Source organism: Plectropomus leopardus, chromosome 9 (assembly GCF_026936395.1).
Source record: "Plectropomus leopardus strain MGB_pleo_1.0 chromosome 9, ASM2693639v1, whole genome shotgun sequence".
Classification (NCBI taxonomy): Eukaryota; Metazoa; Chordata; class Actinopteri; order Perciformes; family Serranidae; genus Plectropomus; species Plectropomus leopardus.
In genome coordinates, this window is record NC_142184.1 from 30466807 (window position 1) to 30487889 (window position 21083).

Sequence of the window (21083 nt, forward strand, 5' to 3'; positions counted from 1 at the left end):
AAACTCAATTAGATCAAGTTACATTAGCTTGATGGGGAGGCAGTTAGCCTCTACTATGGATGTATTTATAGAAACTTGACATTGCAGGGACAACAACACTTAAGTTTCTTGTATCATCAATAAGTAAAAGGTCCTCATTCACTATTAACTATTAAGCATCGATACCACTCCTGCAATGAACTATTCTTCAAGTTGGCAAAAGTACTGAAGTCAGAAAGGAAAACAACTTTTGTAAAATAAAACTGCAAATTGTAACTAAGGCTGCAGACACATCAGATTCTTTCTCAAATCAGATCATTAAGACACTGTTATTTGCAAGTCATCAGAATTTGTGCGTCCAGACTTCACCAACCTATCGACATGGATCGGTGCGGTAACAACATAGGCATCTGTAACTATGTAACTACGCTGGTAATGCAGCTTCTCCTGTCTGCTCAGAGGGAGGGAGTTGAAGTGACTAATGACTAATATGACGAGTGAACAACAATTCACGCGACTAATGACTGACGGGACAAATGTGTATGTGTAATAAGTAATAATAGCCAGATAGGATTATAGGTTTATAGTGGTGTTGTTAAAAGCTTCTGCATCTACTACAGACGCCAATGGATGTCCCTGGCATTACTACAATGGTGCTGGAGACAGTGAGCAAGCTGTGTATTTTGATGCTCTGGGAATGAGACCAAGCTTTATTTACCATTTTACAATAATGTACAGTGTGTATGAGGGAAAATGGATTTTGGGCTTGTTTGCATCAAATAATAAGTACAAGAGGATTTATGGATATGCTGCTACCTCTATAGTTATATTTATATGTTGTGTCTTCTTAGCTGTCTTGCTGACAGTAACCATTGGAAAGCCTATATTCAACAATCACCTGATTTTGTTTACAGTCTGAATATTTGTGAACCCTGCAGCTTTACTGCGAAGATAAACTGCTGGAGTTCTGCTGCTTACAATCACTGATGTTCAACCAGGCTGGCTTCTTGATAAGCCGTATGTCTAGTTTTCTATTTCTACACAGAATGTGACGTGCAGTTGCAGTGTTTGGAGTTTCCCGAAGGCACCTTTGGTAGAACTAAAGCTGATAATAAAAGAACTGCAAATAAAAAAAGAAAAAAAAACAATGTAACTTGCTACTTTTTCTGTTGATTATTTAGAAAAGTAATGCTACTTTGATGTCTACTTTTTCATTCTATTATGAAATATATCATAATGGGTGCTTTATTTGTCATATTCCTTATTTTCATTGTGTTATTTTATTCATTTATTTACGCAGACGCACGCACTTGAAGACATGTCATTTCATACCATTTATTATTTATCTATTTCATAAATAATAACAGAGATGTCAGAATTACAGGGATGCTGCAGTAGAGCGCCCTAAGCAGTTAGGGTTCGGTGCTTTGCTAAAGGCAGTGCCCAGTGGGTGAACTGGCACCTCTCCAGCTACCAGTCCACACTCCGCACTTAGTGCATGCTGGACTTTACCCAGCTACACTTTTCCACACACACTCAACGTAAGGTGTCAAAAAAGTGCAATCTTTGATGCCTGTTTTAAAAAAAACAATCTTTGTTCACCATCCAAACAGAGCAGCACAGCTATAACAATTCCACACTGACAGAGACGTCCACCCTTATGTGTCTTCTTTTTTCTGAAACAGTACGAAAGACTGAAGGAGCTCCAAGTTGGGGAGCACAAAGAAAAAGATTTCAATTCCCTGGGCAGCAGAGGTAAGATGATTCCACAGGTTGGGGTCAACATGTCATCCATTCAGAGAAAAGTAAATGTCAAATATTTGAAGCTTATTCGAACATAAAATGCTCAGATCGCAGACAGGAAAACCCAGACAGCAAGATTTCTCTACAGACTCTTCCCACTTACTCTCTTCCCACCTTCAAAAGCAGTCCACTGTATTCAGTATTTTATTTCCATAGTTTTTTTAATGTGAACAGTTTCGTATAGCAGGTGCAAATTTCCCAGACTCCCTCTCTGACAAGCCGCGTCTGTCCCGTCTGTAATGTAAAATGGAGACACTTGTCATTGCTGAAACTCTGCACTCTATTAGCAACTTGCCAAAAACAATCTGTCACTTCTTCGCTGCAGTCACAACAACAGATACAAGGAGAATAATTCTCTGCTACCTGCCTGCCACAAACAACAAAATGCTGAAAATGAAATTTTAATATTTGGCATAATAGCATGTCACAGCTCTCCAGTTATGAGATGACTCTAAATTGTTTTGGGGAAAAAGAAAAGCACTGGCTTTTGTTGAGTTTGATTAAAACCATTTGTGAAGTGCTTTCATGCTGTGGCAGTTATGTACAGCATTTTTTTTTTTTGTGAATCTAAACTTTCTTTCTGATTTTCATGACAAGTTGAGACAACACAGAACTCCTGTTTAATTTTGGAAACTGAAAAACACGTTCCTCAGAGGAAACAAAGCTGTAACTTACTTCTATTACACTGATAAACACTATACATTGTAAAGACAATAAAGCCCTAAAATGAGCATTTTTAGTTAACTCTTAACACAGTTGTGTGGGATTTATTCTGACTTCATATGAGTACAGGAAAAGTCCACAATCTGCTAGGATAATTTAAGCAATGGAAAATGCAATGGGAAATATGTTTAGTTTAGGACAATTTTTTCATCTGTGACACACTTGTGAGTTCTCAGCATGTTCTCATCCCAAATCATCACACGTTGCTGCTTTGCAGTGGACTTCTGCATCCACATATTACGCTTTAGTTCTGCATCTGCATCTGCTATTTACGTTCCAGGATGGCACTACTGTGAAGCACACGAAACGACAGTACATGGCAACCAACACCGGGAAGTCAACGTGAATGGTTGGGATTACGGAAAAGACGGACATGATAATGTGTAGAAAACAAATCAATCGAACGTCATCGCATCTCACAGAAACTCAACTCATGCCATAGAAAACCCTGTGCCAACTAGCGTTTTGAGGGTGTTATTGCAGAGCGGCACAGACATACCACACACCGGCACAGTGTATAAATTGCTCACGACAGCATAGACAACTTGCGTATATGACATAGGGAAATAAAATAGTAGAATTCTTATTTAGGTACCGTTCCTCTTTAGGATGAAGGCAAAGATAACCCAAAAACTGGCTCTGTGCCTTTGTCTGGGGTTCTTGTACACTCCATTATTAATTATTTATTTTTGATTGTAGTTTAAAATTTCAAGGAAACTTTTCAGAATCAAAAAGTGTATAGACGATAACTGAGAGGAAGCAACGGGAGAAAGGGAAAAGCCATTTTAAGAACTGTAAGAATTCCTGGCCTAATAAGACATTAAGCGGCACATCTGCATCATTGACTTGATATTCTCCACGTTCTCTGATTATACTCTCTGGGTGGCCACAGCAGGATGGTATTCAGATGTAAGATATGGTATTCTCTACTCTGTTCTATTTGCATCAAACACAATGATGTGGAAAACAATGTGCCATGTCTAAAGAAGCTCAAAGATTGACCAGATTGTTCCGCAGCTGCAGAGGTAATCCACAGACTGTGACTCTGGTAACCATCTATGAAAACAGAACAGTGAATCAAGTCTAACTGAGACAAACTCAGTCTCTATAATATGGGTAAATTTGTGTACTTTTATGTGGAACTGCTATAGTCTGTGCATAGTAGGTACAAACCTGGCCCAGCATGACTAGTTGTCATCTCATTCTCGGTCCACACATTGAAATTATGTCTTAAATCAACAGCAAGAGCAGCAGAAGTAACAGCAGATTTTTGTAGATAATGTGTATTTTTCTAGAATCAGAAAGTTAAATAACGTGAAAGAAAATCACTGCACTGGTGTTGTGTAGCATCACAGATGAGTGTGTGGTGGTGGTGATACTGGACAGTACATGCAATATTCACTTGTTCTCTGTGATATCTGCATTTTGCTATTTTTTCATGTATACACCTACGCTGCCCTTGGCATACACACACGCTTTCACACAGGCTCCTGGAGCAGTTTGTGGTTCAGTGCCATGCTCAAGGGCACTTGTGCAACATAGGTGGGTTGCTGTTTGGAACCTACAGTAACACTGCATCTGGTGTGTATGTGAGAACTAGACATTAAATCAAGAGCTACAATTATTCCACAGATGGTAAAATGGTATAATAGTTTTGGAGCGACCTTGCAGTGCCGAAATTGATACATTTCTCACATATTTCACATGAACGAGTTTGAAAAGTTTCAGTGCCAGTGCTTTATTCCTTTTGGCCCTTTATTTTCAAATGTGAGGACTAAGAAGTTTATAAAAACACTCGTTATAGTTTCATCATTATAATACTGTAAAATGGGTTCAATGTCAATTTTGTAATTTGTTGAAGCTCTTCAGTAACTGAGGGCAAATGCTTGCAGCTGCTTTATCTATTGGACTGAATCACAAAGCGGATTTCAGTCTTTCAGTGCCTCCAGACAGTTTAAAAAAGGAAGAAATAAAGAAAATTATACATTAAAAAAAACCTCAAAACGCATTAAAATCAGAAGAATTTCTTAAAATAATTTTAAAGGTATAATTATGGCATTCATAGTTCTATAGATATTTTTTAAATGATTTTTAAATCCACTAATTTATTACAATTGGTGTTACATTTCTTGCCAATTTGCTCATTGCCTGCCTTTTTTAACTATGTTTTTGAAAGACAAGACAATTTTCTCAGGGTTCCAAGGTTACAAATACATGTGAAAGATGTCTGAATGCAGCACAAGAAAAATGATAAAGATCCAGGTTTCAAAGGGTTAAGGTGGACTTTTAAGGTGGACCAACAATTCTCATAATGGTGAAAATGTCAGCTGCTCCTCAACAGATAACAGAGAAATGTCTGACTGCTGAGTCTCTCTTGAATTACTGAGACGATTAATGATCCCAATTTTTTTTTTTTTTTGCTTATTATTACTGTGGCTGTCATTTGATGTCAAATTGAAGTTGGGTTCGGTCTTATTTATTCTTTGTAATGTGAATTTTTAAATTGTGTTTTATATTTATTCATATTTATATATTTAAGTATACTTTCAACTGTGAAGAGTTAACTTATTGTTCAATCTCAAAACCAAATTTCCCTTTGAGATAAAAAATACCTTCTTTAAAACTGTTGATCATTGGTTTGTGCTTTTTTGTTTTAAGTATTGATTCAGGTAGCATTTAGGAATCAGTGGTGTTTTAAAAGTATAATTTTAGCACCGGAATTGGACAACATTAAGTTAGTGACTCCGGGAGCAATATAAGCGGCATATTTTGACGCCCTGTTAGTGAAATTAGGCTGGATGGACACCTGATATAATGATATTCTCAGAAAGTGTATGTCATACTTGTTATATAAAAAAATGTGTATCATGACTTTGTATTTTTATTTATGACTAAGAGTGCAAATTTTGTAGGATTAAGTACTTTAATTGTCTCTATGATTATTTTTTTTAAGTATGGATGCTTCTAACTTATGGCTTATCTACCTATTTATGACTTTTATCTACTTATTTTACTCTGCTAGTTATTATTGACTTGCACTGCCGTGCACTGTGTAAGGGGAAATGTTATTTCATTTTCCTTTTTGTATGGACGTGCATATTGAAAATTAAGAAATTAGGTAAATCTGAATCTGAATCTGTGTATCACAGCCACTGCTGCAGCGCAAAATGCTAACTGTGCTCATAAGTGGGCCAAACTAAAATAACAAATTTCCTCTTTTAAGGACGCATGCATGCACCTGTTCCTTTCACCCCAAACAGCACTGCGTCGTCTCACATGTCTCCCTCCTTGGTCCCCTTCAACTCTCCCCTCAGGAGGTGAAAGCTAAACCTTGAAAACATCTGTTGTAGGATTTTTGTCTTGATGTATGATGGAAACATGTTTTAACTATCAAACATGACTCGAAAACAACGAGTTTCATTTACTTTAAATGTGTTTTCTAGTATATTTGTTGACGACAGCTAACATAGACACATCAAAAACAAACAGCCTCATCTTTGATTTCTACATGTCCCCAGCACTGCAAAGAAATCAAACCAAACTGATGCAACCTTGACTGAAAATCTAGTTAGTGGTCCTGCAAAACAAAATAAGAGTCAAAGTGGTTGCTTAGCAACAGATACATCACTCTGGCCTTCCTCCAGCAGCAGATGCTTTTGGAGGATGTTTTTCAACCCATGGCAGAAAATCACAAGTTGACATGACTCAGGTTAGCACCCTTTAGTCAACAAAAATATGACACTTTATGGATTCCTGTGGGAATTTTGCCTTATGATATGGAAGGTCAGAGGTCAACAACATTTTATTGCAAAAGTGGAACAGGTGAAAATGCGTCTACCACAGACATTTAAACAGCAGGGACGATTTCATAATCAGAGCAAGATGTTTCGTGAACTATCATTTACTCTTATCTGATTGCAAAAATAAATGTTTGTCTAGAGCCACGCATGAATTCCACCAGTCTTATTTACCTCCATCTCCTGCGGTTTCATCTTTTATTCAAACAGATAATCAGCCACCAGCAGCTCGGCCTGTACCTCTGCTGTCCATGTGATGGTGCCATTGCTTTACTTTAGAGCCACACTTGCAGCCGAAGCCTCTCGCACACAGGTGGACCTTTTTGCAGCACATATGAAAAAATAACTCTAACATCAGTATGATAATGATGGGAGTTTACAAATACAGGCTTCAATATGGACCCGCACACTGTGGCATGAGCACTTAGGCTAGTTGATCCTTTGATGTCCCAGAAATAGGCTTGGAAGCAGGTAACATTAGGGTTTTTAGAGAGGGAGCAGAAGAGTACCTCCTCCATCAAAGCATGTGCGCTCCCCTTTGTAATGGGAACACTGGATGAGAGCTACGATGGAGCAGTCTAGCTGTGAGTTCTCATGTTTGAAAGGCAAATACAAAACGTGCCACACAGTGCGCACAATGTTTGGTATCTATTCCATAAAGCAATATATAAAAAGGTTGTGCTCTATCATAATAAACCTTTATGCACACAAGCACTGTTGAAAAATGGTACAAATGCTCTCACATTTCGCAAGATTCTCTTCAAGAAATCATTGATGCTTTTCAAATGCATGCTGCACATTTGTGGATTTCTTGCTGTTTTTTTTCCCATGGCTCTAGAGAGCCACAGGTTTTTCATTTACTTACCAATATTCAAATGTTACATAATATTTCACACTGACCATTAAGTCTGAGTTTGTTTTTCTTGAAGCTGTAGTTGGTAAGTTTTATAAAAGAAGAATGCTTAAATTGTCACTATATCTAGACAGTAGCACATGGCGGCTGGCTCACAAACTTTCTCATTTTACAGCTAAACAGTGCACTAAAATACGTTTCCGAAAACATTTGAGGCGAAAAGAAATTGGCAGTGCTGCAGTGGAGATTCTAGCACATTTGGTTTTTGTTTTTATTTATTTATTTGGGGATTTTTTTTTTTTAGCTCTTTATGCCTACTGTAAAGTTCACATAAAAAAAACAATCCAAGGCTTACATAAAGTAGACCGACTGCTGTTCTTGTTCCACTTTTTAGAACATGTGCATGCATGGTCTTATTTGAAGGATAAAACTCTGATTCTGAGGCAAGAATCTTTTTTTTTGCCTGTAATTTTCTTTAACAGGTAACTGGGAAAAACAATTGGGCCATAGTATGAAGCCTCACATGGTCCAAAATCAGAGTAGATAATATCACAGAAAATAAACCTTATTTTCACATTTTCTGGAGTTATTTCAAGGTGCCTGAAAAAATAGACCTACTGAACCTACTGAATGCATGAATTTAAGGGACACAAATTAACACAGATATAAATGTCTATTTATTTAAGAGCTGACTGTGTATAAGAAGACTTCTAGAAAATACTTTTTTTGTTTCCTTAAAACAACCTAGGAGCCTTTTTTTTTCATTTTTCTTTTTTTTTTTTATCATTTCTGTACATGCATTATAGTCTGTGGTGCAACACCTGCATTAAAACTACAGGAACTTCTGCTCTTCAGCTCAGGTCATGATTGGCTATTGGTCACCTGGTAATATGATCACATTAATAACAGTTTTGTTTTTTCTTTTAATTACTCCTCTAAAAATGTTTTTACTATATATATCATAGTTTACCCTCCAAAATCTAGTCTATTTTATATTGCTGTGAAAACATCAACACATTTGTCACGTTTGTCCCAACTGTATTTGTTGAAGTTTCTCACCAAAACATGCATGCATTTCACAAGATTACATTGAACACATCATGAGAACGTTCTAATTAACGTTCACCCAATACTCATTTTAACTGACTAGAGCTTGAACACATCTTACAGACCTGTTAGTTACAGCTACCGTCTGTTTAGAGCTCACATTAACTAGCTCTCCTCCTGCTGATTTTAGAGGAGATTTTTTTTTGTTTGGATTTTTTTTCATTTCCATTCACTCCACAAACACTCTTCTAAAAAGTGTAGTGGTAGTTGATGAGGGGGGTGTACTACTAGGTAGATGGCCAGGTTTACAATGACGATGCAGATCTACTCTTCTATAAATACCAACAGCTTTTGGTATATTTGGGCAAACTTTAAACGGACAGAAAAAAGGTCCTTTGTCATCCACTTGACTCCACAACTTTGGCATTACCCATCAGAGATTACACTGTGATGATTGACTCAATTTTTTTTTTTTTTTTTTGCTGGCCGCTATATTAGTGCCCCCATCGGGGTGGCACCCTAGGCAGCCGCCCATATTGCCTATGGCAAGTGCCGCCACGGCAATGCAGTAACAGAATCTTGGTTCATATTTGATCAGTGCTGCCTAGTTTGACAGTTTGAGCGCAGGTCGCCGGCAGTGATCGACATTAAGACTTTGAGACTCCTTGACTTTGGTTATTTTCCTTCAGCTACTGTGGATTCTAGCAAATGCCATTTAAAGCACTACAAAGGGGAGGAGGAACATTATTTCTTTAAGTATAACCTGTCTCATGTACGACTGTTTGGGTGCAGTTTCAGCCAATTTGTTATAAATACGTTATTTTTATAAATGTTACCAGCTACAGCTTTAAAGTCACATCATGATTACATGGCGTTATCTCACACATCTTACCTTCCAGTACTTATGAGTTGATTTGACATGCTTTTTATGATTACAGCTGTCATCGGTCAGTTGAGCAACCGGTTAGCCAATCACCAGAAATGTTACTAGCAATAAAGCAGCTTTAAAAATTCATTCTAAATTGAATTTCCAAAAGTTTTGAAACACATTTGCAACCATATCACCTTAACAGTTTATATAGTATTAACTTGCAACAGCAAATACATTTTGGTAGAAACATAAGGTAGCTTAACATAATGAGGTAACATTATTTTTGAATGCTGATCTGGGAAGTTGCAAAAATGTTGGTGAGGAATGTATTTGCTGAACATTCAATGATAGCATATTTGTTTTCCTACAGTATAGGGCAATGTGTTGGCACTCAGAGCACTTGGTTAAAGTTAGGGAAAGACTGTCATTTTGGTTTCATACATTAAAAAACTCTGCAGTAATCTGAAGCATGAGACATGACATGGTTACTATTAACTGAATTATAATTAATTAACCGATCCGTAAACTTTACCAAAGTGCTTCAAAAGTGGGTTTCAGCGTGCTACAGTAACCTCAGTTTCTGCTATGAAATCTCTGCACTTTGTACACCCACCATCCACCCTGCAACTGACACTTTGCACAAAGTGCAGTGCTTTCATTATTGGGAAAAGGCTGCCTGTAAACATAAACCAGGGAACAACAAATTATAAACCCAGGCTTGGCAATATATTGATATTATATCTATTTTGTAATATGAGACTAGATAATGTTTAAGATTTTGGATAGTAAAATCAAAGTGTTGCCTTTTTCTTGTTTTTAAAGATGACATAACAGTAAAGTGATGTTCTAGCCATTTTATTATTTGCCTTTACCCTGTAAGTTATTATATACACATTGCATATGGTTATTTATCAAAAAATCTCAGTGTGTTGATCTGATCTAAAAATAATTTCTAGATTTGACATTTAGAAAAGTAAACTTGGACTCTGAAAAGATCTTAAAAGCGAGGGTCACTTTTTTTTAACATGTCATACAATGAATCAAGTAGCTGGGCAAAATCAAAAGATTAATTGGCAATGAAAATAGTTACCAGATACCAATATATAAGATTTGGTTTTATCTGAGATGTTTTGGCCTGTTGTATATAGTTTATGTGGTTACCACTTCAATTGATCTGATCTGAATCTGAACCACTTTGAATGTAAAAAAAAACAAAAAACAACTAAAATATGCTTACAACCTATTCCATGGGTCTTTTTGATAGCAGGGTGAGTAAAATGTATGACTATTTTGTATGTGGTCACATGACCAATTTTGTCTGTGGTTGCCAGGAAACAAGGGGTGCCTCATGGTCCCAACTGGCTCAAATCACCCCGCTTTCCCCTATAACTCTGCTGCTGCTTTTATGTGAATATATTATCACTAATAATCCAGTTATATACTATTCAACAATATACCCGTGTCAGCCTTCTCTCTGCATACTTCTGAGTACTTTTATTTTACATACTTTAATTACTTTTTATTAATTACAATTTTAGCATTTTAATTAAGCAAAGAATGAATGCAGGACTTTTACTTGGAATGGAGTATTTTACTTTGTGGTATTGCTACTTTTATTTAGACAAAAGATCTAAATCCTTCCTCAACCACCATCTCTTCCCATGTGCACTTTCTGTTAAATTATCCAGCAGCAGGTTTCACAAGTTTCCTGGATTTCACTAAACAAGATATCTTAATTAACACCTGAACAACACAACTGATCCTTGAGGGTGTTTATTTTACATGGTAAGAAAATATAATGAAGTAAGTGAAGAAAAGAAACTTGCTGGCCACTCTGGATAATTGGAAAAGAATAACCCAATGTCTCCAAAGACAATTAGATGAATGAAATTTGACATTCAAATGTTTTTTAAATGACTTGAGCTGTTTGCCTGAGCTGGAAATTACTTGTACGAGCTGCATTTTTATTTATTTATTTATTTTTATGAAAAAAAGCTTGCAGTGAACTTTGCAGGCAGTATACTGTATTTATATGGATTTTGTACCCAATCAAGTGCTGTATATGCTACGACAGCAGCATTTTAAGATTCAGCTGCCCCTAGGTAACATTGGATTAAAAAAAATATATATATGACAAGGCAAAGTCTGCAGAGTTGCCTGTGTGGGCTGGCCTAATTAGGTTTATAAATCTGGCCAAAATCTATGCAGTCGCTGCTAGTTCCACTCAGATGGTGACTTGACATATTCCAGTTTTTACCCCAAATCACCAGGGGCATCTCTCAGAGAGCATAATCCTTAATGCTCCAATTCATCAAGACCCAGCGCTGTAACAATGACACAATGAAGGAGAAAAAAAATAAACTACAGCTGAGAGAGTGCAAACTTTCAGGTTGTTAAAACTCTGAGCTTATCCATTTGGCATCAAGGCCCTTTTGCTCTGCACTTACATTAGTCCAATCCCTTATCGCTCTCACGGACCAGACACACTCAGATCTGGGCAGCGGAGGGAACATTGAGTTTTATATAAATCAATACTATGTCCCCAACACTTTGCTGCTCCCGGCACCCCGGGGAAGATTATAAAACGCTTGGCCAGATCATCTCTCCCCCATCATTTCTTTCTGAGGTGGGAACTAAGAGCTGAATTGAAGGATGTTTTTTGGGGGGAGGGGGCGCAAAGACAAACAATGTAGTGTTCCACAGGGTAATCTCGGGTCAGATGCATTTTCATTACAGTCAGCTACTGGACACAGTGGGCCTAATGCAGCAACATTCTCTTAGATTTCTCTTACACTGTCTCTTAATTTTCTGTTAAGAGGAAAAAAATGAATAAAAAAGGATAACTTCAGATGCACCAAACATTTTTAACCATCCAAATCTGCTCCTACCCAGGCGTGCTCAATGCTGAATCCCACTTGATGATAAGCCACCTATTAGCATAGGTGACTCCCCTAAACACTACATAAGGACAGGTGTTGTGCTGTGTGCATAGACTGTGGCACATGCCAAAGAATAGGAGAAGTGCCACTAAAAAAAGCTGTAAAAAGAAGAACGTCACCTGCAGCGAAATCTACATACTGTTGAATAAACTTTAACATACTAAATATGATTTTCTGTAGTCAATAGTGGTGTTACAGGAAAAGCAAAAGCCAAGCAATAGCAAAAGATTTGTCATGCTGACAATGTTGTGTCAGCAGCAGTGGTGGAGGAAGTATTCCCATTAGGGAAGCACGATAATATCCGTGTATTGGCTCTAAATGAAATATTGGAATCGGCCAACATTCTGCTGGTGTCACAAACCAATTATTTTATTTTTTTTAATTGACAAAGTGAACAAAACTCAACCCTGAGTTAGAGCATTTTTCTCCTTTTGCAAAATGAATGAATATTACATACACTGAAAAGCATCATATTTTATGTCTCCATCTGCTGGTGGGCCATCATTATAAGAATATGCATAATATGATGTTAATTCCACCACAGAGGAGACCTGATGACCACTAAATTCAGGTGGGAAAAATGGGGATAAAGTGATTTTGGTATTGGTTATCGGTCAATTAAGTTGTCAGAAACAGCATATCAGATATTAGCAAAAAATCCAATATTGTGCATCCCTTACTCAGATCCTTTACTTAAGTAAAAGTAGACTACTAAAAACACACTGTAAAAATACTCTGTTACTAGTAAAGTCTCTGCACTGAAAATGACAAAAGTAAAAGTAAAAAAAAATATATGTAAGTTCATTCAGGGAAATGTATTTAAGTTTTAAAAGTAAAATACATCATGCACAAAAGTTTAAATCAATTCAATAAATTTAAAAAAATCAAATAATTAAAAAGAAAAGCAACAAGTCCTCATATTTGTGAAGCTGGAATCATGACAAATTTATTAATTTATTTATTCTTCAACAATGACTGAAATGATTATCAAAAAAAGTTGCCAATTAATTTTTAAATCAATCGACTATTTATTTCAGCAGAACTTTTATCTTTTCATATTGTTTGTTTGCAAAACTCCTAATTTATAAAGTAAGTAGTATCGAAAGTTTTAAAATAATAGTAGTGGAGAGAGTAGCACAATATATGTATTTTACTCAATATATGTATGAATTTTACTCAAATAAAGTAAAAGTATGTCAATTTTGTATTTAGGTACAGAAAAAAAAGAATACATTTGTTTTTACATAAAAAAAGTTAGTGACTATGCTGCCTTAACTTTTTAAGTTGGCTGAATATGAGAAAACAAGCTGAGGTAATTTTATAGCGATTCAATTTATCCTCTCATTTTCAGTCAACCTAAATTTTTAACGCAGCCCAGACACTACTTTTTTGTGTTAAAACCTCTCTTTTTACAGTCGGACAGTGGACCACAGTAGAGGGACTCAAAATAACTTCAATTACTGTTATTGGGATCAATGGACCAAGTACAACCTTGTGTGATAATCCAATCACCATATTTACTCTACAACAAAATCTGAGTTTGATTATAAGAAATTCATCGATTTTTAAATTTTTCTAAAACTTAAAACTTGTTTGGTTCAGGTTCAGGTTCCTTTAGTTGCACCCACAGGTAGGTTTGGTTTGCAGTATAAAGTAGATTTGTAGATGGTTTTTCTCTTATCTTGGTAAGAGTGCTATTGACTACTTGAAAAAATTCTCTTACCTAAGAGGAGAGCAAAAATAATATCCCAGAAATCAATGGGTACCAACACCTCAAGAAAAAACTGTGCATGCAAACAGAAACAAAAAAAAAAATTGGTCATAAATCTTTCTGGCATGAGGCCAGTTGTTACAAGTGAATGTTGTTACTGACGCCATTAAATAGTTGCTTCTTGAATCTGTTGCCTTAACATTTAAACTAAGTGCTTCTTCTCTCCACAGTCCTGCACTTAGACCATTTAGAGGCAGCTCCAGCTTTTATGTCAATGAATAAGCTGACATGGTGTTATTGAAATCTTAGTTGAAATTGTTATTCACAAGAGTCAAAGCTAACAAGTAGTAAGCTTAGGAAGCCTTTCAATTCGACAGGTATTCAGACTTTGGGGAGATGGGAACACATTGGATTAGATGGGATAGTCCGTTGCCTAAGCAACTGCTACACTCCACTGTGTTCGAAGAGGTTGCTTTATCTGTGAGGATTACACTGGGCGCGGGGAGGGAGAAAAAAAAAAAAAAAGAAGCTGTTTGCCTGGAGTCAAACAGTTCAGCTCAGAGGCCAAAAGCTGTGTCAGTGCAGGGCTAAATCCTCACTTGGTTTAAACAACAAACAAAAGAACGGAATCTGTCAACAAGGTGTGAAAACAAAGTCAAGTGAATCAAAGAAAAGGGTGACAAGCAAGAGGGAGGAAAGATAAGAAGCGTAAAATGAGGCTGATGTATGCTAAGTCCACTCCAGACAAAATTATCCTGAAACAGCGGCACTGCGTACCTAAGCTCTTAGGTGAAAAGCGGCTGGATTAGATTTTTTATTTATTTATATTTTTAGCTGACAAGTGGAAACAGTAAAGCCACGTGGGATGTGTCACAATCCCCAAGAGCTCTTCCAGCTTTTCCCCGGCAAGGTGACACTTGTTAAAATTATTTATTTACATCTTCGTTTCATCGTGCGACGCACCTACACTGCAGCAGCTGCCGCCGGTGTTGTGCTGTTGCGGTGGTTGATGATTATGAATTTCCATAAGGAGATTATAGAATAAGTGTGATGACAGAAGGATAGAAAGACGACACAACAACCTTCTATCAGAAAAGAATAATAACAACAACAACAACAACAGCAGCAGCCCAGCTTTCATCTCTGGAGTTCACAGGTGCCTTTGGCAGAAGTTAAACTTGTCCTAATACTAACTATGCGCCCACACCAATACAAACAGGAGCATGGCTTCTGCTAATGTCACAACAGCGAGTAAAGACTGATTATATAGCCATATTACCAGCCAGGTTATCCGGGCAGATACAGACACATGAAAAAAATCATATTAAAAAACAGTTAAGCAGATCACAACTCAATCCCATGACAAATGACTCTGCAGTAGTCACAAGTACTTATCAACTCTGACATTGATGGCATTGATGGAAGCACATCACTACAGAACACATGCTAATTTCTGTCCCTTGCCCAGCACTATGCAATAATGCCCCTTCACAAAGTCAGTCTCCATCAAAGCGGCACTCAAACATGGGTCAAAATTATTCAGCACCAAGTTTAAAACAGAGACTCAATAAGTTTGTAACATGTATATAAAAAAAGAAGTAATCAACGCAACATTTTCACTGTAATCCATGCTGCTTTCAGCTATGTTTACTTACCTCGTGTGTTCATGCCAAACACGTGTTTAAAAAAACAAACAAAAAACTGAAAAGCATACTGTTCTACTGCATAGCCATGTACACAACTTTGGTTAAGTCCATCACCTATTGCTAATAGGTTTTCCCAGGTTTTAAAAAAACATACTAATTTTGGTGGAAAAAAGGACATTTTGTATATTTACTTGTAGAAGTCATACCACACTTGTACTTGAATCCTTTAACATATTCAATGTGATTTTTAAACTATATTTATAAGATCATGAATAAAGTTATTTAATCCCTTGCCACAGAATGACACAGAATGGGTAGAAAAACATCATATTCATACAGTCATTACTTAGTTAAGTCTGAAAGCACAAAGATGATACACATATTTTTAGACTCAGTGAGACTTCCACCTTCCACGAATATCATTAGGTCTAATGTGTAAGAGATGCTTCTTATAACTCCAGGACTTGCCCGGAAATCATCACATTTTCCTCAATATCAAAGTAATACAGTTGTAGTTTATGGGTACATTGCAGAAAGGAACTGCTAACAGCTTATCTGACTTACCATCAATGATGCCAGTTAAGGCTGACGTTGTAGCTCACAGAATACCTCGCTGGGTGCATGGTGACATTACACTTCCTGTAAACAAAGACAGAAAATAGGATGTTCTTTTAACACTGGGTTTAATATTTGGCCAAGTGGTACAAATAAATTTGTGCAATTAAGGAGAATTCCTGTTTAGTCACAGTCAGGTTGCAGATAACATTTAGACATTATTCCATTATTTGATTGTGTTTGGCAGTTTAGAATCCTGTCCTATCCTCACAGACTATTGTGATTAAAAGAGAAATACAGCTGAGTGTCATCAGCATAAAAATGACAAGCGATATCAAAGCAACATATTACAGAAAAAAACTTACTGGACCAAGAGTTGAGCCTGGTGGCAGCCTCAGAAGCTGATAGTAAAACATTTATGGTTAACAGATCAGACTTATTCCACTTATATGTAGTTCCACATAACCTTGTCTGACTCACAGTAGACCGTGGGTACGAGCCTAAAATCTGCAGCGTATCTCCTCTTCGTGTGCTATCTGTGAATAATGGATTCCAACGGTTTGCTATACGACACTACTCTCGCAGAGCCAAACATCTTTACACTTTGTTTTAAAACTGTACATGAAACAACAACAACTACCAAGCTAACAATCTACATGCTAACAATTCTTATAATATTTTATGTGGCAATTCTTTAGTGATGATTTAGCCATTTTGGATTGCCTCTCCACACCAAAACAAGCTCCCTAACCCTAACTCCTAACCCGGACTATGGGCTTTGGGGCACCTGAGACAGTTGTGATTGGTTTACAAAAATACAAACAACCCAGAGCAATTTTATTTCCCCTTAGTGCAGAATTATGATGAGTTTAACCAGATAGGTCTGGCTATGCAAGACTAAACATATTCCTTTCATATTTTTTGAGCCCATCTGTAAGATAATGTGATCAATAGAAAACATGTCTGTGCATTAAAAAAAGTGGGAAAATCCATGACCCTTTATAAAAGCTGCATTAATATAAAAAATTACCCAACTACACTGTTCCCCTCAGTTCCACAGAGTGTTTTAGCTTCTTTTAGCTTACTGGTTTTCTGTTATGGCCCGCAACTGCCTGTTTTGGTTCACTCCAGCGCTCTCAGTAAGTGGCATCAGGCAACTGTAACCCACCATGCACACCATTTTAAGTGCTAAGCCTCTGACAGAAAAAAATAAAATAAAATACTTAGCAACCATTTGGTGAACCCGAAAAAGCATTTCACAAGTTAAAATTGGTGGAGATCAAACTAGAGGTAAAAGTAGAGTCTATATTAGCCTTGCATTTATCCGGTGACATGAGGCGCGGTCCTTATAGAATGCTAAGGTTGCTCTGTGTCAGTTGCAAAAAGGCTACTGTTTGCTAACTGTTTCTCCCTAACAATTTGTCACTCATTTTTGTGTTTTCAGCTTGTTCCTTGGCCCAAAAATATCAATTGCTGCAGCTTTAAAGATTTAAGTTTTCAGGAAGAAAGAATGGGACTGGGATTGAGTGCCAGAGACTGGGTAGTGGAGTCAAAAGAGAGGGACTGGAGAGAGGGACTAACACATTGTTGTTTCTAGTTTTTCATGGGATTTGTTGACAAATTGAAAAACAGGAATTAACACCAGCTTTCTCGTTGAACTGTACAAAAGTCCTAAATTACCCAGCACTCGTGTTACAGCTGAGGCTTAAGTGGAGAATGTCTTTTGACTTTTATTTTTTCAATGTGTTCCTAAAAGAATGAAGTGTCTATAATCTCTAAAATGTTATTGTCATCTGATATTAGACCGTTATTAAGTGTTTTCAAGTTAAAACTAACTAATGTTGGCTATGCCTAGTACATATTCCCTAGAAGTGCTTCCATGGTAAACCAGCAGCACTCACACTAAATTACCTCAACTTGTTTTCTCCACCTAACAGCACTCCCTTTTCCCATCTGGACATTAACAGCATTTTTTAAATGATATAACAGAGAAAGTGTAATCCATGTGTGGGGTCATAAAACATGAACTGCAGCAGTTTATTTTGCTTTTTAACACCAAATACCACTCAAATTTTTTTTTTTTTTTTCGCGCTGTAAGTGAGATTAAGAGCGGCCAACAGCAGCGTGGAGCCGAAGTGTGAGATGAAGACTTCCCTACATCTGGTGAACCTTCTGCTGTATAACACAAAGTCTTTCTCTGGTATTATTTGGCCCATCAAGTCTCAATTACAAGTCTTATTTGACTAATCTTGTGATGGAAATGCGCACATATTTCACTTACAGACATCCACAACTGCAAACATGTAATGGCAGCTCGAAAAGAAATGTTACAGCTGAGCTAAATGGATTAGCTTCCACAGAGGTGATCTCAACATAGCGACTGATTCGTGCTTGTGTGTGTGTGTGTGTGTGTGTGTGTGTGTGTGGTGTCATGTATGTGTGTGTGCCAAAGCTGTACTGCAGGGAGCAGAGATACCAAGAAGAGCTACTTGACTCCTGCCATGTCTTCGCAGCGGAGGCTTGGATACTGTCGTAATGAGTGTTGTGTGTTGTGTACACACCTCCGCTGTGATTAGACTCACCGGAGAACAAACAAACCCGTTACGCTAGAGTTGCATGCGCTCACACAAACACACACACTCTCACACATACACGCACATGTCCTCAGAGACACAATTATTTTGAAATAAAGAAATTAAAGCATCCCTAATGTAAATATGAATACAGTGAACGCTCCATTAGTCTTGTGATAGGGTCTCCGCTGAGTTGAACCCTGCTTGTTGTGTTTGTTTAGTTTGTTGTGTTGTGATCTGGCCTCAACAGCGGGACCTCCATTTACCCAGGGTCCCCGGCATGTCAGTGCATTAACGGCAAAACGCTGAACGCTGTTGGATGCGAGGCCAGTCGGGACAGTGAGGAGTTATTTCACGAGGCGCTCAGTCGTGAACGTGGGAGGACTTCTTGGAGTACACACACACACAGAAAGGACACATTGAAAGCTACAAATAGACAGAAGTGCAGTTGTGGCGCATATGCAGTGAGTGAAACTTAAGAGAAGCACTAATGGTGTGCATTAAGGTTTGTGTGCTTTTTACCATGTCCTCACTGCTTTTAAGAGACATTTTGGATTTCACTCACACAACGGTGGCCCTCAGTTAAACTTTGCTGATCTCCACACCTCAAATATGCACTGAAGTATAGTTATGGTTTGGTATGATACACAGTTTGATGCACTCACAGCATCCAATACTGCCTCCTAGACATTGTGGACTATGACTGTAAACTCTCAAAAAGTGCCCTATTGCAGGGAGGATTGGTAAGAATAGTTATTGTGGCTTGTGACTGGCACACCTCCAATATGTTCAAAAGTAATCTTCTTTACAAAAAACTCACACCGTAGTAGCGCAGTTTGCATGCTCATGGTTGGTCACAGCATGGCTCTGTGCCCTAAAAGAAAAACATGCCTTTATTTAAAATGTGCTTATATTAGAGACAGGCTTTTATTCCTAATTTACCCTGATTCTTAATAACAGTTTTCTCCACTGTCAAGACGTACTTACAGCATTGAAAATGGATTCTACTTAATCTTAATCATCACTCTCTTAGCACAGCAAAAGTTTTCTCTTGCAAATTTGGTTACACTTTATCATTGGTTTCAATTTTAGCACTGTTTTTCAAAACAGTTAACACAGATCTCACAGTAGGACCCCGAACTCTATTAAAACGTTTTTGTTAAACATTATGAAAAAATTGACTTAAAGGTGATAAAAAATTGTTGGGTATGATTCTTTGGTAAGTAAAGACAAATGGACAGTTTAGTGACTAAACTGGCTGCAAATCCTGAAAATATCCCCTAAAATCTACTGGATCTGTGATGCCATTTGGTTGTTCCGGCAGACAGTCATATAACTTTCATAGAGGAAAGAATGCATTTCACAAAGTGTGCAGTTCAAACACTGCAATTGCTCAGAAAAGTTAAAAATTTCACAGCCGAATGCACCCTTTGTTGGCATTCTTCTCCTGTCAAATTTGAAGAGACGTGCAGACAGGTGTGCTGCTGCCAGCTAGAAACACAAGAACTGAAGAAACACTCCAGATAAGGACTCCCCTCCAGAGAGCTTTGTAATTGCAGCTGAGCTAAGATAACCACTTTGTGAAGTAACCTCAGTGACACACAACTACACTACCACAGACAGTGCCAAGTAGATGATAACTGAGCTGCCTCTTTATCTCAAAAAACAAAAAAAACATACAAAAAAATGCAGAATGACAGCAGGCCAGGGGGCAGTTGCAGCAGCCTCATACATGTTTCTAGGATTTTAGAAAATGTATAGGATTTAAGCATGTTTCTCAGATTTTAGGACATTTCTTGGATTTTAGGAAAGTTCTAGGATTTTAGGACGTTTCTCGATTTTAGGACATTTGCAGGATTTAAAGACACTGGGGGATTTTAGGATGCTTCTAAGATGTTTGAATGCTTCTCGGGTTTTAGGGCTTTTCTAGGATCTATGGGCGTTTCTACAATTAGAGGACATTTGGTAGATTTTAGTACATTTCTGGAATTTAAGGATGTTTCCAGGATTTTAGGACATTCCTAGGATTTCAAGATGTTTTTGGATTTCAGGCCATTTCACAGATTTTAGCACGTTTCCAGGATTTAAGGATGCTTCTTTTTTGGACATTTCTTGGGTTATAGGAAGTTTCTAGGATTTTAAGACATTTCTAGGATTTTAGGACATGAGGATTTTAGCTAGGACCTATGTCGAAGGTTACATCCTCTTATGGCACTTTTTTTGATAAACAAACTCTGTTTTGATGCTGTTTTATGCACTTTGACACCTTACATATACTAAAAGTACAAAAACAATTCCCTGTGTGAGTTATTTATTTTATTAGGAATTGGAAAATGGTCACCCTGCATCTTATTGGGGGCCAGATTTGGCCCCTGGGCCATAAGTTGAGTAGCACTAATTTAAAGTATCAAAAATGGCTTGTTTGACTTCTACAAAGGTGCCAATGAAATAAGTGATGCTAAAACTAGTGCTTTAAGTGTGAATAATCCTGCAGTTAATTTTTCATAATAATTCTGTTCATAGTTTGAGAATCTAAAGCATACAAACACAGGGCTGGCGTAGAGTGGATACGAGTGTCACATTCAC

At 37.4% G+C, this 21083-nt stretch overlaps 1 protein-coding gene across 1 annotated transcript in view; it reads right to left on the minus strand.

Annotated features, from left to right (window-relative positions):
* Positions 1-21083, minus strand: part of LOC121946975 (carbohydrate sulfotransferase 11-like) — a 132074-nt gene that overhangs the window by 46340 nt on the left and 64651 nt on the right. The window contains exon 4 of the mRNA XM_088082490.1: positions 15934-16008. The gene's annotated coding sequence lies outside the window, so the exon portion shown is untranslated. The remainder of the gene's footprint in view (positions 1-15933; positions 16009-21083) is intronic.